The sequence below is a fragment of the Podarcis liolepis genome, assembly GCF_965112155.1.
Source record: "Podarcis liolepis genome assembly, chromosome: 2".
In the NCBI taxonomy this organism is placed as follows: domain Eukaryota; kingdom Metazoa; phylum Chordata; class Lepidosauria; order Squamata; family Lacertidae; genus Podarcis; species Podarcis liolepis.
The window spans coordinates 57,770,434-57,795,793 of NC_139555.1; the positions used below are offsets into that span (position 1 = coordinate 57,770,434).

Below are 25,360 nucleotides of genomic sequence, written 5' to 3' on the forward strand. Positions count from 1 at the left end.
TTTTACAAAAATCCAATAAGTTTTCTGTTATTTGTACCAACTGAAGTTCAGAATTCCCCATTATGAAATACTGGTGGAAATCTGCAGAAGAAGAAAAGTATTTTAAACTGGAGGTTGGTTTGCCCTTCCCTAAAAATAAAAAAAATCTGGGGTATGACATTTCCCCCATTACTTCTTTTGAACAGGAGGCAAGTATGTCAAGTTTGATCTTCTAATATTATTTCATGGCCTTAGCATAGGTGACATGCAAACATGGATGAGAGCTCAATGCAGCTGAATGCTAATGTGCACTTTTAAATTGGATATATTTCACAAAATTTGTCAGAAAACAACAGACATATTAACAAAACCTATTAACCAAAACTGTCTCCAAAGGATCAGGATTATTAACATCCTTAAGAGGAGTACAAAGGTGACAGGGTAACTCCAAGAGATAGTAAGGGGTAGTGGGTGCTCCCTACTCGCTCACCCAATTTTCAGATTCAATCCATGTTCCCCTAACATGGCTTTTGCCACACATTTGACAGAGATTGGATGTGACTAGGGTAGGAAGGTAGGAGGAGGGATGCTTAGCCCTTCCCCAACCAGTCAACTTCCCACTCAAAATCAAGAGACACATTGCTTTTTACCCCATTGAATTCTATGCTTGTGTTTTGCAATGTGTTGTGGCAAGAGAAAAGTGAAGCTAGGCTGAATGCCCTCTTTCTAAGATACGATCACTAGTTGGGAGAACACAAGGGCTTGGACACAATGAAAGCATTCGACTACTCTGGCCAAGTCAGCACTGTGGTGATTGTGATGACTAAGGCTGCGTGCACACTATACCTTTAAAGCACAATCGAAGCGCATTCTTTCCGTCAAAGAATTCCGGACACTGTAGAATTTTAGTCATAGTTGAAAGAGAATTATATAAAAATGATGTATTGATGGTACATTACACCAGAGAAAGTGGCTAAAATGTATAAGACGGGATCAAAAACTTGTTGGAGATGTAAAGAAAAAGATGGTACATTTTATATGTGGTGGGAATGCAAAAAGGTCAGAAATTATTGGGAAATGATATATAATGAATTGAAAAAAATGTTTAAAAAGACTAATGTTAAGAAACCAGAAGCATTCTTACTAGGGATTTTAGATCAAGAAATAAGAAATGACAACTGGGAATTATTTATGTATGCAACAACAGCAGCAAGAATTCTACTAGCACAAGATGTAAGGAAACTGAAGGAACATTCTTTCACCTTTGGTGGACATGCCCAAAGGTTAAGGCCTTCTGGGAGATGATCTATAATGAACTAAAAAAGGTATTTAAATATACCTTTCTTAAGAAACCAGAGGCCTTCCTCCTGGGCATTGTCGGCCAAATGGTGCCAAAGAAGGACAGAACCTTTTTTATGTATGCAAAAACAGCAGCAAGAATACTCATCGCAAAGTACTGGAAGACACAAGATTTACCCACCCTGGAAGAATGGCAGGTGCAACTGATAGAATACATGGAATTGGCAGAAATGACTGGCAGAATTCGAGACCTGGGAGAAGAGTCAGTGGAAGAGGACTGGAAGAAGTTCAAAGACTATTTGCAAAAACATTGTAAAATATCGGAGTGTTAAAATGTTAAAATGTTGGAATGTTAAAATGATGCAAGATATTAAGACAATGTGGCATCAGTGACATAGGTAAAAGGAGTAGGTAACAAAAGCTTCAAAAGACAAGGGTGAGGAAAAAATTTAGATTACATTGTGTCAAATATAAACAAAAGGGTATAAAAGGTAGAATTGGAGACACATTGGGTTGAAATCTATAATATAGATGAAGATTTGAAAGAGGGTAAGATATTTGCTGAATATAGTTGGGTAAAAAGGAACACAAAAAAGGGAGATGTGAGGAAGTCAGGAAGAAGGGTTATGAAAATAACAAGTAAAAAATTGGATTTTTATGTCTTTTTTATGCTCTTTTCTTTTTTCGCCTTTTTTCCTATCTTTTTTAGGTTTTTTCTTTTTTCTTTTTTAATGTATTTTAATGTATTTTTCTGTTTTATTCTGTGTGTGAAGGTTTTTTTTTTACTGTTTAAAATCTCAATAAATATCTTTATATATAAAAAAAGAATTCTACTAGCACAAGCTTGGAAGACAGAAGAAACCCCAGCAAAAGAACAATGGCAAGAGAAACTCATGGAATATGCAGAATTAGCAAAATTAACAGATAAATTACATGAAAGGGACAACAAAGACTTTAAAAGAGAATGGAAACAATTTACAATATATATGAAGAGACAACATGAAGAGTTGGACTCATTGCCAGGGTTTGAGTAAACATTCACAAATATATATAATAATAAAAAATAGATGTAAATGTATCAGGAATTAATTGGGGGAATAATACGCAGGATGAATAACTTGAAAGTAAAACAAAGTGGAAGTATGAGGGAGGGAAGTCCAGGGGAGTGGAGGGCAGAAAAAAATGGAAAATGGTTAGAGAGATATTTCATAAAGGATTTATATATCGAAAAACCAATAAAAACTATTTTTAAAAAAAGAATTATAGTCATAGCAACCTTTGATAAATTATGCCTGACTGTGCAACTGGTGATCACATATGTCATATATAGGTTGCTCCTCCCTTCCAGCCTATAAATGAAATTTTTCCGGGGTCAGTGGTACCATAATGTTTAGATATCCCTAAGAACATGAGAAGAGCCCTGCTGGATCAGGTCAAAGGCCCATCTAGTCCAGTGTCCTGTTCCCATGGCCATTAAGCAGATGCCTTAGGTCCACTCCACATTTTCTAGTTTACTAGATCTGGAGGAAATCCAATCCAGATTTTACTTATGGGTTGAATTATCTCTACAAATTGTGCTTGGCTTGGCAGCCATGATAGATCCTGGTGGGCCTCACTCTACATCTTTGTTTCAATGAAAGTTGCTTTAATCAAATCCCAGACTTTGCCCTGAACACTTATCTGTGATTTACGGGGCCCCATGTTAAATCTTACAGGTTCTAGGCAGCATTATCACTGCACTGGGAAGAGAGAAGAACAAAGTGATTTTTTTCCCCATGTGCATATTATTTTAATATAAACCTTAGGTTGTTATTTATGTGAGTCACTGCTTGTTTATTATAGATCTCTATTGCTCCATTCTTCCAAGTAGTTTAGGGCGGCATACACAACGCTGCTCCGTTTTATCATCCCACAATGCCTGTGAGGTAGGTGAGACTGGAATGTACTGACTGAGCTAATGTCACCCTGTGAGCTACATGTCTGCCTGGAGATTTGAAGCCAAATCTCCTCAGTTCAAGATCAACACTTGACACACTACAAAAACAGTGAAATGTGAAGATGCACAATCATCCAGAACCCACAAGGCAAACCAGGGCCATCTTAAGCATATCAGGCACCTTGTTGCAAAGATTCCTCCAGCTTCCCAGAGTTTTCAACCTTTTTTTAGGGCTGGAGGAAGCAGGCAATGGCTGGAAGGCAGCTCCTCCGGCGGGGAAGAGGCGGAGGCTGGACGAGGTGCCTCCCGGCTCAGCTGGTCGCATCGTGCCATGGTGGCCATGGCAGGCAGCACACTGAGCGAGTGGGCCTGTGCTGAGGGAGCAAGGGCGTGTGTGCTGCTCCCAATGAGCGTCGGCTCGGTTTTTTCCCTTTTAGCCTTCTGGCGCCCTGCAGAATTCAGCACCCTGCAGGCTAAAAGGGGAAAAACCAAGCCGATGCTCGGCGGGAGCGGTGCACGCGCCCTTGCTCACTCAGCGCGCTCGTTCGGTGTTCCCCGGACTCTCACCTGGCGCCCTCCAGAACTTGGTGCCATGGCGCCCTGCACCACTAGCCTCTATGGGTAAGATGGGCCTGAGGCAAACTCTGTTGTGAATTTAAGTGATCCACATAAATTAAAGCTGCAATCCTTGCCTTGTTACCTAGAACACCAGTAAGTTCCAATGATCACAGCTGTAGGGGGTTGGATTAGATGACCCTTGGGATCCCTTCTATGATTCTACGCTCTTAATTTTGAGTAAACATGCACACAGTTTTGAGCTGCACATCTGTGAGGCAGACATTCATTAATGTTTTGGAACAGTTCTGGCACATGATACATGATCAAAGCCATGCATAGCTTGAGCCTTAAGAGCTAAATGTGTGAAAGGACACTCCTCTTGATTGCTCAACGGAAATCTGTGTTACAGAATTGAATTAATTAGCAGCCTCTCCTTTGATAGGCAGGGGCTTGCAATGTCCTTCTCCATTTCAATAATGAATTTATTATCATCGTGGGGGGGGGGGAATCTGGTTAATTCCTCTCTTTTAAAAGTCCATATCGGACAAGCACTTTGTTCAAGTTTGTTCTCAAGGCCATTCATGGAACTTGATGCGCACACAGCACTCCCAGTGGTGCCTGTCCCCAATGCTCTCGATGGCATTGCATTTCTTAGTAATTTTAACATTGACCTTATCCTAGCAGCCTATTATATGGCTGGTAAACTTTAAAGTGCTTCATGAAATCACAGCTCTGTGTTAAATCACCATGGAATTTTACATCCGCTTTCCAACACTAAATCTCTTCTAGCTGAAGTCCAGAAAAGCTAAATTGCTCCTTACTTTCAGCCAAGCAATTACTCACTTGACGCTTTCTGAAAAGATTTTGTGCACAGTCTTATATGTCTCCACTCTTTAGTTGTTTACATTCAAACCAGCATGTGGGGTTAAATGTTAAAAGTGAACTCTGTTTGTCTGCTTTAATTTATTTGTTCAGTTACTTCACAGAAATGAGCATCTAGCTGAAGTTTCCTTCTATCTGGCTCAGATTTAGCAGGAAAATAATTTTGCAGATGATAACTATCAGAAATAATGAATGGATAAAAAGTCTTGGCATGAAGCTACACTGTTGGTATCGGAGAGCAGAATTCCATTGACTAACTTGCTCATTCACGCAATAGTGAATGTGCTTCTTGAAGCATATAATAATTAACTATGAATGGAACACAATGCTCAGATTCAGCCTTTTTATCTCAGTCATTAGTTTTGTTTTTTTTAAAAAAAACAAAGACCTGTTGTTGAATATCAAGGATTCTGTTAATTCACGAACACTCAGGGATGTGTACTGTACCTTACAGTGATGCCTGCTAAGCAATTGCACCCGAAAAGGTGGATGAAATCTATCTTTCTTGCACTCATACTAACACAATTGCATCTGCACAGCATCTGAGAAAATACATACAGAAGGGCTGGCCAACTGTTGGCCACAATGGGAAACAGATGAGTCAAACAGGTCATAACTGTAAGGCAACTGGACAGACAAGTGGTTGACATTCACATTTAGCAATTCAGCTGAATAAAAATGATCATAACCATGTGTATCTGTAATCGTTATTTCTTGCCATTGGTTGGAAGCTGAAGTGTGAGTGGTGGGAAAGCTCTAAACAAAGTGATGGAGACAAGTTCATGCACTCCTTACGTGTATCGATTGAATGCATGGAAGGGTGAGCAGAATCACACCTCTGTATCTTCACTAGAAGGTGTGGAAGGGATTCTACATGCATTTCAGCTGTATGAGGAGCCCCGGGTGACCAGCATTCCCAATCATATGTAAGAGCCTATGTGTATCTTCCACTGGACATGTGGAGAAGGTCAGGAGCGCCCCTCCGTGAATTCAGTCAAAGCATGCACCGACTGTGTGAAGAGGACTTATATTAGATGTGTCACTCAGATTAGGGGGAGGAGTAGCCTTGCAAATGTCATGAACAGGCAGCAATTCCTTTTTTTAAACACAAGTGATAAGGCTGGAAGCCTTGCCACCTACTCCCAGATCAGTAGGTTAGAATGAAATCACCAAGACGTAAATGAAATGCACTGTGCCCGTACTGCAAGGCATGTGCCCTGCCAGTCAAGTCACAGGACTGAATGCTTGTGTGGGAATGGCACAGCAGCCTGTTCTTTATCTAATGTTCTGATATTGGTGTGGTCGTATATGCAACTGTTTGTGCTGATAGTGTGTGCATCTGTTCTATTTGTTCTGCTGTGCTGTACTTAATATGCTTGCCCATGCTATGTGTACAGTTGTGGTTTCCCCCCCATGACTGTGCTTTATCTAGAATGTTTGTTTCTATCCGTCCAACATGTGTTTGATGCTGCATAGTGCCTATGTATGTTTGGTTTGATATGCTCTCTGCACTCTGTCTGAAAAGTGCCAAATGTTTTCTGCTGTGTGCCTGGGAGGAACTTTATTTCCTGTCCTGTTGCCACTGCTATGCCTATAGTAGCAGCAAGTTGTATGTGTAAAATGAGTTCCAATCTTAGGAATCATTTTGATGTACTTTGACCTTTGCTTTCCTAAGGGATGTTCGCTCATTACTTTCAAAGATTATATAATCTTGTGTATTAGAGTACACAAATATTTGAGCTGTACACTCGTACAGTAATGCAAATGAAATATTCAATGGGTATGCAGTCTGTGTACACAACACTTGAGCTTTACAAATGAACAAATGTGCATTCTTTCACACACAAACACTTGTACATGTGTGGAGATAGCTTATATCTGTTTTCAGTGCAATGTCTGAGTAACCCCATAGTTTAGAATCTAAACTAATCCCCATGTCAGGTGAAAAGGTGGAATAATAATAATAATAATAATAATAATAATAATAATAATAATAAATAATGCCTGGAAAATATATGGTGCAATTGGGTTTTGTAAGCTGCAGCTAATAAATCCAGTGGAAACACTTTTTCCTCAAAAGTCATATCTTAAATAATTATCTGTCAGTTTCCTTTATATATTTAAAGCATCTGTTAGCATTTGTAGTTATATTCAGTCTGCAAAACATTTGAAATGCAACACTATGCTCATCTATTTTCAGCAATGAAATGCTCAGTGGTCACTGTCTTTTATTGCTTGTACTTAGTGGTTTACAAGTCGTTTTATCGTCTGTGCATTAGCATAAGTAGTGTGCTATATAAAGCCTCCTAAATATATATCTCAGCAAGGCTGCTAGCCCATCGCAGAACGGAACCTCTGAGTTACATTCAACCGTCAAATACTGGGCAATACATTTCTAGGCAAAAACTTCACATAAGATACCCTAAATACACATCCTGTACAGGACTGACAGTCACAAAAATAAACCTGTACAAGATACCATTTTTCTTTACAAATATATTTAGTTGTGTGTGGCAGCAGCTAAGAGAATCTGTGTGTTTCCAGGAGGCAACAGAACTCTGGAGCTGATGTTTGAGGTTCCTATCCCAACAATGAATTTGATAGGTAGTCTTGAGAAAATCAGTAGGGGCTGGTTCACACGCTTGCCCAACTATGGTTCAAGTACGTATGAGGGAGGAGTAGGACTGCGTACCCATACCCTGTGCACATGAAGCCAAGAATGATGTGACAACTATGCCCCAAGTGCCATCAACACATTCGCTCAGGTGTGTAGAAAGGCATATTCACCTGTACCACCATCACATGGGGTTGATGAACGTATGAAATGCACCTTTGTGTTTCATGTGGCACAAAAGTTCTATCTGTGATGTATTGTCAGTGAACAGTCTCTTGTTGGTAAACGCATCTCTTGAAGCTTCTGCCAACAAGCGAGCATGCCTTTGTGAGTTTCTTAGTGGGGAGGCAAAGACACCTACCTCAAAAGGCTGTCTTTAATCTTACTCTATGTCCTAAATCCTGGTATGTCGAGTTACAGCTCGGCATCCAGAGAAAAATCAGTCTCACACCAAGATAGGTTCCGAATTATGGCTGCTACTAGGGCTAATCGCTGCCCAGCTTGTCGAGTTACAGCTCGGCATCCAGAGAAAAATCAGTCTCACACCAAGATAGGTTCCGAATTATGGCTGCTACTAGGGCTAATCGCTGCCCAGCTTTTATTGTGTGAAATGTGTGAAATAGAAAAGATACAAAAAATACAAGTCAAGCAATTTGTTCTAGCCAGCAGATAAAGACCTTGGTACTAAACCATGCGAGCGATCAGACCATACTACGTTAGCCAATCATATGGGACAGCACGAGCTGTTCACGCGCTATTCATGCTCCAAGGATGCTTCTAGCTATGAGATCACCCTGTAACAATAAGAACTTTGCTCATGCTCTCATGTACAAGCAATCATTTTCCCACATGTCCTCTTTTCTTGTTTATATTGTTAGAGGGAAAAAGAGGGACCATTAGTCCAAATCGTACACTTCATTGCCTAAGCTTCTACACTTTGCAACATAAATTCCTCTTGTAACCCCTGTGGTGGGCCGTGGTCGGTACCACCATGCAGTGCATTGGGAAATCAAAGAGGGTATGCATTGAATGCAACAACACACCATAATAAAACCAACAATACATGCAATTACAATCAATAATACTTTTCTTAACCATACTCCATTGGGTAACCAAGAAGACAACCACTCCCATGGATCAAAACCTTCAGGTGGATTCAAAGGATTATGGGCTATCATTTGTTCCATATGATCAATAGTAGCAGAGATATTGGTTGATTGATCAGTTATATACATGCAGCAATGAGAATAAATTAAGGCACAAATTCCACCTTTAGAAGCAAGGATCAGATCTAAAGCATAATGATGTTGAAGAACCACATTTCTTATTTCTGATATTTCTTTGTTAATCATTTTTAAAGCCAAAATGGTGGAATTAAACAAATTTTCTGTCCAGTTTGCCAATTTATGCAAATCACAGTAATTCATGGCTGCACCTAAAGAAGGCAGAAGGGACCTAGAAATGGCTGTCCCTGTATATTGAGAAATAGGTGATTGTACTTCCCTTCTGTTACGCAAACGGACCGCTGGGAGCTTATCTATTTTATACACCAAGGGTACCACTATGCCTAACGTGCAGGTACCAGAAAAGGCAGAGGGAATTTCTTTGTAGGCATGTGTGCCACAAAATAACCATAAGTCAGATTGAAGCAAACATGTAGTTCTGCTGCTCTTTCTCATCCAGTCGAACCAAATATAAAAGTCTCTACACGCAGCTTGTTGTTCATAGGTCATGTAGGTTGTGACATTATTAATTAAGACCTTTGGCCTACCACTCATGGTTGTAACATTTAGAAAACAAGAAGATCCATTAATGTATTCATATGTCCAATTACAATATGGATAATGACCTAAAAATTTTTTGCTATTGTGATTAAAATGAAAACAATACGGAGCTAATTCTACAAGCGATAGAGATACAGGAGGTAAACTTATGCGATTGTCTTTCATATTATTACTAATCTTATATGAAGCATTTATAGGAATACCATGTAATAAAATGCCAGATCTTTTTGATTGAGGAGGGATATGCATACACATCCAACAATCAGAAAGGTTAAGCATAGAAGCAAAATGATTAATATCTCTAACGTAAGTATTGTTAGTCCAAATCTGATGATAAAGTTCAGGCCTCCTGGTCTTCTGCAAAAGAGCAGCACGACGAAAGCGGCGTTTTACAAAGTTCCCGGAGAGGCTCCACCCGTGTGAAGTGGAATTGTGGGGCCACTCAGGACGATGCCATATTGGTTGCTCGGGGGGGCAATAAGGGTGAGAATGGTGAATTATTCCAATAGCTGTTTCCGAGCAACCTGCGTGATATTTCGTGGCTCGATTATTGGCATGTAAAAACCACAATCCAGGAGAAGCCACACAGCCATTTCTGCAGATACAGGAGCCCATTTGCTGTAAATAAGCCTCATGTACTGCTCCGTGCACTGCTGAGCCAAAAATCCAAACCCAACGAAACGTGGTGACACAGATGGGATGGTCGCTATTGGGAGGCAGCAAAACTGTAATGATGTTTGGTGGTTGAAGTGGCTTCCCAGGGAAAAGGGGGGCCAATGCAGTAGGGATGAAGATGGCTTTTCAGCGTGCCAGGAAACACTGGAACAGCTGTGGAAGAGCCTCTTCCATTGCAGAGGTGATTGTGATCTTGTCCGCTGGATTCTTGTGTCCCTTAAGGGCAGAAAATAGTGGAAACAAAGTGGAGGTGGGCAGGTCCAAATAACTCTTTATCCAATTCAGCTGTCCAAGAATTTGTTGTAAATCCACCAGTTTAAGATCAGGAAACTGTAGTTGAGGCGTGACTGGAATGGCTGCAGATGCTGGCAGCTTGTGTCCCAGGCACGTAATAGGTAAGGTCCGCTGGATTTTCTCTTTAGCCACTGTCAATCCAACAGGTTGTAGCCTTTGCAGGATTTTGGGACACGGCGGAGGACAGGGCCGTGGCTAGCAGGCCGTGGCTAGCAGTGCCCACTGACTGGCAGGCTTTAAGCATATCAGCAATGGCTATATTTGATGTTGCCATTAGAAGGCGCAGCGCTTGCTTAGAGTCCTCATGTGTATGATCAAACGGGAGCTGGCAAACAATCGCTTCTTGTGCTGCCAGGTCCTGAACTTGCCGCTTGAAGGTATTGTACAAGCGATCAACAAATTGTCCATAGGGCTTTGCAGGATCCTGTCTGATGCTTCTCCATCGGCCATCTCGCTCATTCCTGTCATCAGGAACAGAGGCCAGAGCCTCTTGGGCTGAGGCTGTGGTGGCCTCCCAATACTGAGGATGGAGAGTTAGCTGTTGGGCAGCAGTAAGAAAATTGCCTCCTCCCGTCAGCCCATCGAGAACATCGGTTTGGATCAGCATGACGGGGGCTGGGAGAGTTGGACTGTCTGAATCAAAGGCAAGCAACGGAGCGGCGGCACGGAGAGATTCTTGAAGAGTAGTAGTAGGAGCAGTGCCAAATGCCTTGGGCGGAGGAGGTGGAAGAACGGGGGGTGCTGCAGAATTTGAAGAATGCAGGGGAGTGACAGGAGGAGGCGGCGGTTTAGGAGGTAGGTTTGAGGCAGGCAAAGCGGGAACCGGGGGGGCGTTTGAAGAAGCTGTTGCAGCAGCCAGAAGAATGTTTGAAGGAGTTAAGCACGACATAGCTTTGTAGACGTTACTCCAGGCATGCAAAACCTTTACATCAATCTGCGGATGATTTTGAAAGAAGTGTCCAATTTTTTTCCAATCGTCTAACTCCCAATTTCCGTCCTGGGGGAACCACGGACAGTGAGTGTCCAGGGCTTTTATAAGGGACTTAAGGTCAGCTTTCCGAACAGCAAGGTTGTTACTGGCCAAAAGGAATTTAAGGTCTTTAAAAAATTTTTTCTGTGGTGCAGAGAGAGATTTTCCCATGATTGCAAGAGTTGCAAAAAGAGCAGGGAGCACTTACCGAGGGATCCGTAGGAGGATGAGGAAGGCGCCTTTTTGCCCGGTCCGGGCGGAGATAAGTGCTGATAAGTCCGTAACGTAGTCCAGAATCACATTCACACGGGAGCTCTCACCGGGGATCCACTACGTGGATGATCGACGCGTCTGCAGCCCTTGCGGGGCGAGGTGAGAGCTGAACGTTGTACACACGGGAGCACTCACCAGGGATCCACTACGTGGATGAACGACGTGTAGGTGAGTGCTGAATAATGAAAAACAAACAGTCACACGGGAGCACTCACCAGGGATCCACTACGTGGATGAACGACGTGTTGGTGAGTGCTGAATAATGAAAAACAACGTGAAGTCCGAAGGCAATCACACGGGGCACCAATTGTCGAGTTACAGCTCGGCATCCAGAGAAAAATCAGTCTCACACCAAGATAGGTTCCGAATTATGGCTGCTACTAGGGCTAATCGCTGCCCAGCTTTTATTGTGTGAAATGTGTGAAATAGAAAAGATACAAAAAATACAAGTCAAGCAATTTGTTCTAGCCAGCAGATAAAGACCTTGGTACTAAACCATGCGAGCGATCAGACCATACTACGTTAGCCAATCATATGGGACAGCACGAGCTGTTCACGCGCTATTCATGCTCCAAGGATGCTTCTAGCTATGAGATCACCCTGTAACAATAAGAACTTTGCTCATGCTCTCATGTACAAGCAATCATTTTCCCACACTGGTACTGAAATCAGATTCTGTTTTTGGGGTTCCAACATCTTGCTGAAGCTAAGCAGCTTTTGGTTTGGTCAGTACCTAAAAACCACATGCAGATGACTTTCCAGGATGGGAGAAAGGTGCAATACAAATAATAACATTAAATAAGCACTAAATAAACCCTGGTCTACTTAAGCCCTGGACACAGTAGCTGTTTCTGCTTCTTTCTTTCTTTCTTTCTTTCTTTCTTTCTTTCTTTCTCTCTCTCTCTCTTTCTCTCTTTCTCTCTTTCTCTTTCTTTCTCTCTTTCTCTTTCTCTTTCTCTTTCTCTTTCTCTTTCTCTTTCTCTGCATGACTGCATTCTTGTTTCCCTAGGAAATAAATAAGAGCTATTGATGTGGAAAAGAAAAACAGAATTCTAAGTGACGATGAGGGTCATTTAGTCCAACCCCCTGCAATGCAGGAATCTTTTGCCCAACATGGGGCTCGAATCCACAACTCTGAGATTTAGAGTCTCATGCTGTACCCAATGAGCTTTCAAAGGTCCATGGCAGCTTTTCTTGGGAAGGCCTGGCCTATCTGAAACACTTCACACGTTTTCTTTCTCTTTCCCCTTCCCAATTTTTTCTCAATCTTTCATTTTCATATTTTGAATTATAATGACTTTATTGAATTGTATTCATTGTTTTGGTGAATGTGTTGCTGCTGTTTGCTTTATTAATATGCCACAGTGTTTGATAATATAGTGCTTGCAATGTGTGTTGCTTTGTTAATGTTATCGTGAGCTGCTTTGCGCTCAACATTTGTTGTTCGAAATGAGGAATACTGTACAAGTATTAAATCGAATCTTCTCTACTATTAAATAAATGCTTAAAAACATCCCACTAACATCTTCAAAAGGCTCCTTAACAGGTCGGCTGGACAACTTCAGCTGGAACATGACTTACCTCCATCTGCTTATTTGTAATCCTTCTACGCTGTTTTCACCCCTCCTTCTGCTATATCGCCGCATTCATTCATTTTCTTCCACCGCTAAATTCCCTGTTGGATAAACAAGCCAAGAAAACAAAAATATTTTGCAACTGAAATAAATTAGGAAAAAAATGTGCAAATAATAGGTTCTGGGTGTAGGATGGATGCATGATGCAATCCAATACATGTTTAAGTTCCTCTAAATTCAATGGGCCTTACTCTGGGCAAGCCCACAGAGGATTGCAGCCTTCATTTTCTATCTGCAAAGTAGGGTTGTTTAAATAGACTTCGCCACGACAGAACATGTGTTGAGTCAACTAAAACGCGATTGTCCATTTTCACCATATGTTCTTTCTGTCTCTGCTGAGAGATCCAGTGAGAAATGTTTTCCACACACGTCTGATTGGCAAATACACCTTGGGGCTGATCCAATTGTCCCTCACATCCTCTCCACCTCCTCCCATGTATGCTGCTTCATGCATCAGTTTCTTGCTGCCAACTTCCTCCCCCGCCTTTGAAGCAGCCATTCCACAAATAGAGAAAGCTGCAAATACAGGAGAGCTTCGCACTCATAAAGCGCTCTTTAGGAGTACCTCCTCTAACAACATTGGGTTATAGCGTTACCTGTGTAAATCAGTTGCTTTACTTGTTTACACACAAACAAAAATCCTAAAATTCGTTGCTACTTACATTTCTGAGTTTTCAGCGGAAAACATGACGTTTTTATCCATGTAGACAAACAGATTGGACTGATTACTCAATGTGACTTAGGCGCTGCCGACACAAGAGTATGGTCTTTAAACGAATTGGGGGGGGGATCAAAAAGCCAAATAATCCCTTTAATTATATGCTTAAGACCCTGAATGGAAGAAATTAAGGGATATGAAGAAACAAATGTATACTAATTATTCCTTGTTTTGCAGCAAATGTATTTCTATGGTAACCACTGTGGTCTTAGAAGAAATTAAATGACTTTTAAAATCAGATCATCAGCAAAGTTACCCAGTAGAGCCACAAACCAATACTCTTCCAAATAAGTTTTTAGATGATGAAGGAGAAAAGCATTCATTTCCCCAGCTGTTGGCCATTAGAACGACAAAATGGCATTTTCATTAAAAACCACCAAGTAAAGGTTTTCTTATTTGTTATGGGAGAAGGGTGTGGAGCTTTTCTGAGTGGGGGAGGGGGTCTTCTTTTAAGACTTTAAATACACTGCATGTCTCAACATAATACGGTATAGGGAAGATGTTAAGGACCATTTCCAGGGCCTACATTGTCTGGCGAATAGACAATGAAGGCACACCACCCCTAAATTTTTAGGTGCCTTCTTAAATGTAACTTAATCCTCCAGCCATGTAGCTTTCCTTTAATCCGCCTGCAGTGCAGGGCCCATATTATGGAAAGATCCACAGACCCCCTTAAGAGTTTGGTACCTTTTCTTCTTATACTGCCTCCCATTCACCCAGTTGTATGCAAACAGAAGGGGCAGAATCTGCTGTGCATCTTTAACATTTGATTTCCACTTCCATCTCCTGATCCTAAACCTTTAACTTAGAAGCAAGTTATGATTACAGTGGTACCTCGGGTTAAGAACTTAATTCGTACCAGAGGTCCATTCTTAACCTGAAGCACCACTTTAGCTAATGGGGCCTCCTGCTGCTGCCGTGCCGCCGGAGCACAATTTCTGTTCTCATCCTGAAGCAAAGTTCTTAACCCAAGGTAATATTTCTGGATTAGCGGAGTCTGTAACCTGAAGCATATGTAACCCGAGGTACCACTGTATATGAATGGGACGCATCTCTGCACAAACAGGACAGTCCCTGCAAATGAAGAAGGTTGACTTCAAACTTCAAGGGGGGGGAGCTAGAATCCCCCATGGTCCACTGATTTATGAACCTAGGAAAATCCCAGTTTGAAGGATGCTGCTCCAGTTAGAGCCATTGGCCGGCTCGTGAATCCATGGCCATATAAATGGTTCCTGGGGACCTGCAGGGTGGATGGAAGTCTCCTCTCTCTCTACCCTGACACACACACCCCATCCCTGATAGCAAATTATGGCAGCTCTATTGCTAGAACTGTGACATTCTATCCAACATATTCTTGTTCTTTTGGGTCCTGTAGAATTCCTAGAATGCAAAGCTGGAATGTAACTTTCTGTAATGCTCCAGATCTTTTCTGCTCCAATGTCCCAAAAGTCTGGCCCATTTCACAGAAAAAAGGCAGCCTATAATCAATCCAATTATAGTGTTCCACAAGTAGTGGCAAGGAAGAGCATTTTAGAATTGGCTGGTGAATACAATTTATCCAAAGGACTGGTTTTACGCAACCCTGATTCTAATCCTAGCAAAATTAGGATGCCATAGTCTCTGACTTTGGCGAAGGATTTAACGTTGAACCATCACATTTTGTGCTGCAGAATGAAATGCAAGCATGACTCAGTGCCATTAGCACAGGCTTCCTCAACCTCAGCCCCCTATATGTTTTGGAGGCAACCATTCCCACCATCCCTGACCACTGGTCCTGCTAGCTAGGGATTATGTGAGTTGTAAGCCCAAAACATCTGGAGGGCCAAGGTTGAGGAAGACTGCATTAGCAACATGGAGTGACCCCAGAACTCGCAAGAGCAGAAGACTGCGTATATTGTCACCTGAAGGCTAAGACATGCATTGCTCTCATGGTGTCACTCTTGCAACTTCTGAAAGGCTAATGACTTCTTCTCCAAAGCCTGACTCTGGGTAGCTTCATGCTACAAATTATACCAGGTCATAAAAATGCAGCATTTCATCAGTAGGGACCATTACTGGCTGTAGTTCAGCATACTTAATATTTGCTCCCTTTCTCTGGCTGCTTAGTCATGCTCTCTGTCCTGGATGGCATCTATTCATAAGGACCTTTCCAAAACTAGCAAGCAAAGAAAAATTTCCCCTCCTGCCAGACAAATTGCAAGTTTCAGAGCACTTCTGTTCTTTTTTGCCTGAGACAGAGAATTGTATATAGTATCGCCAAGGAATCGATCCTCAAATTTACTCTGTATCTTGCCTTTTCTTCTTCGGTGAAAATCTAACTTTCAATTTAATTTCAGCAGGGTGTAAACTTTGTTAGGTGGAAGAAACATAAAATGTATTGGCAGAAATTATTGAAGAACTAACTCATGAAAAAATTGAAAAGAAATGGGAGAAAAATTAATGTAGTCAGAGAACAGAGGAACAGATTCTGGACCGTGTGCCTGAGCACAGGAATGATGGCAATGTGAAAGAAAACTGTTTTAATATTCAGTATCAGTGATGTATGGAAGTGAGAGCTAGACCATAAAGAAGGCTAATCTCCAAAGAATTGATGCTTTTGAATTATGGTGCTGGAGGAGACTCTTGAGAGTCCCATGGACTGCAAGAAGACCAAACCTATCCATTCTTAAGGAAATCAGCCCTGAGTGCTCACTGGAAGGACAGATCCTGAAGCTGAGGCTCCAGTACTTTGGCCACCTCTTGAGAAGAGAAGACTCCCTGGAAAAGACCCTGATGCTGGGAAAGATGGAGGGCGCAAGGGGACCACAGAGGACAAGATGGTTGGACAGTGTTCTTGAAGCTAGCAACATGTGTCTAACCAAACTGTGGGAGGCAGTGGAAGACAGGAGTGCCTGGTGTGCTCTGGTCCATGGGGTCACGAAGAGTCGGACACGACTAAACGACTAAACAAAAAAAAAAAAGTTGCAACTCATACAAAAAAAAAGGTAAGTATTTTGCTGAAGACATAATTATACATTCTGGGGTTTTGTTTTGTTGTTTTGGCATAATTAACAGTCTGTGTCTCATCGTAGTAGCCCACCAGGTAATGATTCTAGAGCATATTAAAGCATTGCAATATTCCATATGGTTCTGTTTCTGAACAGAAATGATGCTTAGCCTGGCTATGTAATGGTACAGCTCACACTCCGGCTCTGTAGGTTGTTTTAAATTGTTTTTAATATTATGTTTTAATGCTGTAAGCTGCTTGAGACCTTAGGGTGAAGGGTGGACAATTATTTATTAGTAGTAGTAGTGGTGGTGGTGGTGGTGATGGTATAAGTTGCTTTAAAAAAAGAAACACCCACTTTTTGCAGAAGCTTACTGTGCCAAGTACCTTGACCATTCCATAGCCGTCCACTAGGGGGTGTAGGAAGCCTAGCACCTTCTGCTATCTACTATGATTAATTGCATTGTCTGCCTGCCTCAGCTCCTCCTGCTGATGGTGTCAGAATTTCAGAACATCCACGCTCTTGTGTGGCAGCCCACGGGAGCCCTCTGAAAGCCCAATATAAACACAGAGAACCCAAACCCCTGCTGCTGCACACCTCCTAATACGATGGCCACTATGCAACACCCCCCTGTTTTGTGACTTTAACAGGTGCACATGTATAGAAACAGCTTGCTGAATGCAATAGTGTCAACAACTCCTGAACAATTTTTTTCCCTTGTGCACAGATCTCACGTTTTTAGGCCCTGAGCACCTGGATATGGGCTGATTTAGGCCTTCAAATAAGCTGTGTGAACAACCTTACTGCAAGCTACTCGTTTTGAAGGAAATTGGTCTGTCTAAAAGGCTAATGGATACACTCTCCCATTAGATCGGTCTGTATTATTGCCGGGTTGTATGTCAAATGCATTACTTAAGGCAAAGGGCATTGATTTCCAATGGGGCGACAGCTACAGGAAAATGACATGCAGATAACTGGCTGAAGGCTGACATTCTTCTAGAACAGGGGGGGCTGACACTTTGCATAGTCTAATGGCATACCTCATCTGTACTTAAGGTAAAGGTAAAGGCACCCCTCACCATTAGGTCCAGTCGTGACCGACTCTGGGGTTGCGGTGCTCATCTCGCTTTATTGGCCGAGGGATGTGGCCAGCATGACTAAGCCGCTTCTGGTGAACCAGAGCAGCGCACGGAAACACCGTTTACCTTCCCGCCGGAGTGGTACCTATTTATCTACTTGCACTGTGACATGCTTTCGTACTGCTAGGTTGGCATCTGTACTTAGTGCTCCTCTATATACTCTATGGCATTAGAAGTGCCTGATGCACTGGTTGAGACCAAAGCACACCTAATCCTTTCTTCGCAAGACTCCAAACGCTAAGTGGTCCACCAGAAATTGGAGGGCCCCCCAATGGACCAGTTTAATGTCCCTTATTTCTACTTGGTTCTGGATAACTCTGAAGTGTTTGGAGTGTGTTACATACAATCAAGCTGTTAGAGCCCAGAAATAAGCTTTTTATTTTTCATTAGAAGTATTTTGCTTATTATTGAAATTTAAAATAAGGCTTGAACCCTTATCAGTTTTTAAATATTGACTGATTGGCAAGCAGTGCATGGAGATCATCATAATTTGCTTTTACACACAGCACATTTCCATGTTCAGAGTGCTTCAGATACAATATCTCAGTAAGACTGAAATCAGCCCTGCAAGAAAGACCAGTATTAATTTCGCTCCCCATTATTGTCAGCTTTGTAGGGGGCTGGGAGAGAGTGTAGTGTCCTGTCAAGGCCCACCGTGTCAATTTACTGCTGAATTGAGAATTCAGGGACTTCCAAGCTCTCAGCTCAGCCTTCTTCCTTATTTCCCCTCAGGTTGGATTCTCAGTATTCTTGTTCACAACTTATGCTTTGTCATGACTGAAAGGAAAGCAATACAATATAATTTAAAGTAGCATAGATAACATCTGTGCAAAGCAAGGTGTAATATAATAAACACCATAGGGCTTATTTGTTTCGCATCCCACATTGTGGTACTCACAGCATCTTTAGATTTATGACCTCATAATTCATAGTTTCATTAGAACTACAGCGTTAGCATTACTTAAGCAAAGGAAATCGACAATTAAAAAAGAAACTCAAAGTATTTCCCCCTGCCATCATGGTCATTTTGGGCAAACTTAGTCTATAAAGAGAAGTGTTGTCAGCAATGAAAGGAAGGGGTCATGCGCTGGGGATTCCTGCATGAGTGAGGAGAACATCTTCTCTGCCTGGTGCTGAGAAGGAACACATTGCTCCAGGGAAGGTTGCCAGATGAGGATGCAACTTGTGGTCCCTCTCCTGGCCACATTGAGGATAAAAACCTTCGTGAAACCTGGATTCAGGGTTCATCATGATCCGGAAAACCTGAAATCTGAGACTCAGCTACATTGGCAAAGAAAAAGCGCTTTATATGCGTTGTATATGCATTATAACACTGTGACACCAGATGGCGCTGTGGAGTTCTGTTTTTGCCAACCTGATTTCTCATACAAAGTTTGCAATGCGTTTAACTGAAATGCTTCTTTGATGCATCTAGACTTCTTTGACTTCTTTGATGCGCCTGGACTTTACCACTGGATGTTAGAATCAGTCTGAAGGCACATGCATTCCTTCATCAATCACAACCCAGAAAGATCCCTGTGCCAATGTTATAATTCTCATTTTACAGATGATCAGCGCTTGGCTAGATGTTATGCAAGGCATAGAATGTGATGTGCTATCATCAAGTTGTGTCTCGTCCCTCTTGCAAACCAACAGTCCACTATCTGAGGGTGGGGTATACATACAGTGGTACCTCAGGTTAAGTACTTAATTCGTTCCGGAGGTCCATTCTTAACCTGAAACTGTTCTTAACCTGAAGCATCACTTTAGCTAATGGGGCCTCCCGCTGCTGCTGCGCCGCCGGAGCATGATTTCTGTTCTCATCCTGAAGCAAAGTTCTTAACCCGAGGTAATATTTCTGGGTTAGCGGAGTCTGTAACCTGAAGCGTATGTAACCTGAAGCGTATGTAACCCGAGGTACCACTGTACTTTGCTAATATCAAGCCACTTTACATTTGCACAAATGTTACAAAGCAAAGGTGCAAGAATGGCATGGCCTGGTGACAAGGCCCTTCACTTGCATGGGCATTTGCCCTAGCCCAGTGGTGAGGACCTTGTGGGCCACAGACTCAATGAAGCTATTTTCTCTCAATCCCATCCACCTGCCCTACATTTGATGCCATGCATACCATCAGGTGGGCAGAGCAGGTAAAGGTATGGCTCCCTTCAGAAAGTGGATTTGCACCTGCTGCCAATGAGGTGGTCAGAAGCTCCTGCAAACCTGCCCATGCAGTTTGATTCAAATGGTGCAGGCAAATGAACACACTTCACTTGACATCAAGGTGATGTCAGGTGCTTGGCAGGTGAGTGATCCCACCCATCTGTCAAAATGCCCCCTGGGGGTTGAGGGAGGTCAGAATCCAGCCCACTGGCTGTATCAAGTTCCTCACCTCTTCTCCATCATAAGGAGGGCAAAGCTAGGAACTCAAATTTCCTGCAGTGCTCTGCATAACAACTGAACTGACCTCAAAATGCATTGATTTCTGCAAGGTTGCTGGCTTGAAACAGAAGTCAATGTGTCTACTTGAAAGAAGAACTACTTTGAAAAAGCTCTGAATTTAATTTATCAAGGAAAAGCCTGGAGTAGGTTAGTACATATGCTCGTGGAGTTATATCGGTCTTCCATATCTGCCAAGAGGATAGAGCTTTTCCTTACTAAGTGCCCCCCCCCCCCCCGCTGCAAGTCTTCTCACTGTGACTCTTACTCCCTTTCTTCAAATTACCGGTATTTTACTCAAGTTCTGTAACTGAGCTATGTGTGCAAAAAAGGAACCGGTGAAAAATGGCCGGGGGTATAAACACAAAATGGGAGATGGGAAATAGGTGTAGACACAGCTTTATTAGGGTGCTAAAGCATCCTGTTCATGAATTTCTGGCTCCTTTCCATCTAAAATAGGTATGAGTGACAAATTGTTGAAGATGGCTGGCTATGTGAAGCTGAAACCTTCAGAAGACTGGAAAGAAGTCCAGAAGTTAATAAGTGAGCTGCTTCACAAACAATTGGGCCCTGAGGTGTCATGGTGGATGGGAGTAAAAATATGGCAGCTAGGATCTTGCAGGCAACAGAGTAAGCAAACATGAAGAACAATCAGAACAAAATTTAAAATGTATCCACCCCTCCCCCCTTTCTGGTGTCCTGGTCCTGAGTTCAGAATTTCTTTATATATCCATGAGATAAACTTTTGGTAAGCCAAGCAGTTTGATTTGCAACATGAAATCTTAAAATCCCTAAAGTTCCTGCCATAAGTGTCTGGGTGGTGGTCCAGACAGTGGCCTTGAAATTTTCCCAAACGCAGATATTAAATGGATAATTAGCCAAAAAAATTAACATTGGCTTCCTTCTTCAACGACTTCCTCAAAAAGGAAGAGAACCGGGAATTGCAGTCTAAGTCAACGATGTTTTATGTGTCTTCTGGTACCCAAGCTTAATACATACACACACTGAATCTCACACACAGACTTGTTAAAGAAGAGCAGATGTTTGACTGTTTCCTCTAAAGAAATGGTAAAAATCTGCCAAGAGTGGTGAAGTACTGAACTAGCATAATGGCATGATACAAACATGCTGTAAAAAGCAGCAGGAAGTTGCCACAAACACTGAATTTCTAGATGATCAGTTTACCACACATTCTACCAAACAATGGCAGCTGATATGTGAAAGAAAAGAAAAGAAAACCCTTACTACTTGATAGGATTAGGCAGCTGAGCAAGCTACCTCAGGGTAGTTTACAAAGGTGCATGTCCACATTTACACACACACACCTTGCCAAGGCTGTTTGGGGTAGCCATCTGTTCCCATCATGATATAGCAGTGTTCCCTATGGGGCATTTTATACTATGGCACAGTGCGGCTGGTCATCGGAGCTTGCATAGCACTGTGCATGAAAACCCTGGTGATCAGCTGGTGGCCAGGGCTTGCATAGCTTGCTGCACAGTGCAGAGTTTACATGCAGAGCATTTTTCAAAAATAATTCACCTGATGTAATTGCAATGTCATATGATTGATGGGTGGCTGGCTCTCCCCACCTCTTAAGCTTGATCTATGGGGTTGCGGGAGATAAGGATTTGCCCCATTATATAGGGCTGAAGAATGGGAAGGTGTGCTCCTTGCAACCCTGTCGCTACTTGAAGCAGCGGCAAAGCTTGTTCTGTAAAAGAAGAGAACGCAATGTTACCCTCTGCCATATTCTTGTAATGATAAACATCCTGAGACCACAAAAAATTACTAGCATTCATCATCACCCAAAGGATGAATGCTTGCTGCTTTTGCCCAACCACCAGTGAAGGCTGCTCCATTAAGGCTCTGTCAGCCCTCAGAGAGCCCCAAGCTGCCTGCCGCCTTATTTGTAACCTACCAGAAGTTGCCCTGCCTGTCATTGGCTAAGGCTCCACCAACTGCTGGTCTCCCTGCCTTCGACCCTGCCATTTTCAGTGGGCACCACCCATTGCTGGGCCGCCACCCAGTGCTAGCAAGAGAGCAGAGCAAATCGTTTGGCTCAGCTCTATGCCAAAGAGAATGTGTCTCACGATAGACTCAACTACATCGCGGCGTAATAGAGAGTATGCAAAAGAGTAGCAACCAAGATTGCACAACTCTTCTTTTTTAAAAAAATAAAATCAGAAGAAGCATAAGGAAACAACAAGCTGATGCAAGTGTTGGGTAGATGCCCCATAAAAAGAGTTATCTCATGTTATGGTTTATGAGGAAGAACATGTTAATACTACAAAGGTTACCAGGAAAGTACAGGAAAGTACAACAAATCCATCATCAAGGCAGTACAAGACATCTGATAGTGGCCTACCTAGACAGTGAATAGCCCAAACTAGGATGATTATCTGCTAACCTAGGGCTCTTTTACTCAGCCCCGTGGATGCAATGTGCCAATTCCAGTCTCAAAGTGCAGAAGTTCTACAGCAGCCACAACCACACCCAAGTTCATCTTTTCACTGAAACTGGGGGACAACATTGGTGGGAAAGCAGCATATTTGGTGGTAAAGCAACTTCAAATCCAATATGCTAAGAATGACCAACAGTGTTGTAACCTAGTTAAGAAAATCTTAGTTAGTGAGACATGAGTGTCTTGATCTGTTTAATCTATTGTTAAAATTTGCACATGGATGAAACACATATGTCATAGCAAGCATCATCTTAGAAGAGGCAGCCTCTCCTTTGTGAGAGATGCAGGTGGAATGCCTATTCTAAGACAATGCTTGCCACATAATTCTTAAGTTAAATCTGCTTCATTCAAGGCAATTATTTAGTCAATTAAGACTGCACTCCTGACCTCACTTACCTAGGAGTCAGACCCATTTAATTCAATAAGATTTAAAGGTAAAGGGACTCCTGACCGTCAGGTCCAGTCGTGGCCAACTCTGGGGTTGCAACACTCATCTCACTTTATTGGCTGAGGGAGCCGGCATACAGCTTCCGGGTCATGTGGCCAGCATGACTAAGCCGCTTCTGGCGAACCAGAGCAGTGCACGGAAATGCCGTTTACCTTCCCACTGGAGCGGTACCTATTTTTCTACTTGTACTTTGATGTGCTTTTGAACTGCTAGGTTGGCAGGATCAGGGACCAGCAATGGGAGCTCACCCCGTCACGGGGATTCAAACTGCCGACCTTCTGATCGGCAAGCCCTAGGCTCTGTGGTTTAGACCACAGCACCACCCGCGTCCCAAATAAGATTTACTTCTGTGTAAAATAGTTATTTACACTGACATGAGAGTAAGTTTCAGTGACTTCCATGGGACTTACTTCTGAGTAATAATAATAATTAATTATAATAATTTTTTTATTTTTTATTTTTTATTTATACCCTGCCCATCTGGCTGGGTTTCACCAGCCACTCTTACAGAATATATAAAACATAATAAAGCATCAGACATTATAAACTTCCTGGTACAGGGCTGTCTTCAGATGTAATGAATAATAATTTTATTATTACTACTATGCAAGTAGACATGCATTGCATTGCGCAGCAACAGTTTTGATGGATTACTCTAACTGATTATTCAATTATTTGTTGCAGCTCTAGTGTTGAACAATAATCATTCTGCAATAATCATATTCACAGCTTGGATTCATTTCTGTGCCATGTGGAACACTAAAGGAACAGCTGCCTCTGTGGGTGGCTTCTATAACTAGGTATTGCAGGAAGCAAAGAAATTGTGGTGCCTAAAATCTTTATCTCCACACTATAGCTTCAGGTGACATGTACTCTGTTATCACAAAAGTTGCTCCTTGTCACCAGGTGTGTTACCTTCACTTAGGGTGGTAAGTTTCACTATGCTGCTCCAATCAGTAATATAGCACTCAGTTTAGCAGCACTAATTTGATTTTTTTTTTAGCGGTAAAAATGCCAAGGTGCAATTGTTTCAGTTTAGCATGATTTCCAGCATACTGTCTGATTATACTCTATGATTTCCTGCAAACCCTCTGATTACACTCTTATGGGGGGGGGGGTTACGTACATACAGTCTGATTTTATGCATGCTTGCTAAGCAGTAGGCCACACTGAATTCAATGGGATCTGTGGACTGCAGTTATAACACTCCACTGCATTTCATCACAGTCAGCTACAAAACTGTCTGATTATTTTCATCCCATCAGCTTCTTGAGATCTTTAATAACATGATCTATGAATAATACTATGCATGTAGTCCTTGCCCTAGGTGCTCAAGGGCTTCTGCCATAGCTGTCAACTTACAGATTTGAAAATAAGGGACCAGCAGCCAAAATAAGGGACCTGCAGCCTCACCTGTTTCAGGCACTCCAGTCTTCCTGTCCTCCTGCAGTCTGGTCAAACTCATGCTGGTAGCTTCGAGAACACTGTCCAACCAACTTTGTAACCAGAGGTTCAACTGAATAGAATCTGAATCACATGCACCACAAGGCGTATGCAGCCTCAACTTAAGATGGCTCCCCGGCCTGGCTTTGCACTGCAAAGTTTGCAGCAGCACGTGCAACAAAATGGCGTCCAGCATTCAAAAACCCCCTCAGCTTGCATTAACTAGCCACACACAAGGCATGCAAGCTCCACCCCCGTCATTCTTAGACTTCTTATTGGGTGAGCAACACAGCCAAGCAACACAGTTGGAGCCTCCCTCCTCCCTGGCCAGCAGGGAGGGAGAGGAGCTGCTTCCTTTGAAATTTAAGGGACATCATTTAAGGGACATTTAAGGGACATCCATCAATAAGGGACAGCAGCGGGACATGGCGCTGGAATAAGGGACTGTCCCTTCAAATAAGGGACACTTGACAGCTATGGCTTCTGCTTTCTAGCCAGCTGCAAAATGCAAATGTTTCTCCTGGACAGGAGAGAGTCAAAACAACTTCTTCTTGCTCTCCTGAAACAGACAGAATGCTGCTTTCATCCCACAGCCTTGCAAGTAGGTGGGGGCTCCGTCCCAGTGGTGACTGGTGCACATTGGAAATGGTGGGGCAGAACCCTGGCTGCATATTGGGCAGGGGGAAATACTGCATTGATGGAGTGACACCCGCAGCAGTGAGCAATGGGCTGAGCGAGCAGAGCACAATGCTCAGGAGCACCAAGTCCACATCTGGAAGCAACCTAGCTGTTCTTCGCTCTCAGTACGTTTGCAAGCACGATTCAAAGT

The 25,360-nt window shown here is 42.5% G+C and overlaps 1 long non-coding RNA gene across 1 annotated transcript; it reads right to left on the reverse strand.

Moving 5' to 3' along the window:
• Window positions 1-12,845: 12,845 nt before the first annotated feature.
• LOC310699779 lies at window positions 12,846-24,781 on the reverse strand. The gene is made up of 4 exons (XR_014522245.1): window positions 24,502-24,781; window positions 21,719-21,890; window positions 18,397-18,519; window positions 12,846-12,939 (listed from the first exon to the last, which is right to left on the reverse strand). It is a non-coding gene; the product is annotated as an uncharacterized lncRNA (long non-coding RNA).
• Window positions 24,782-25,360: the final 579 nt, after the last annotated feature.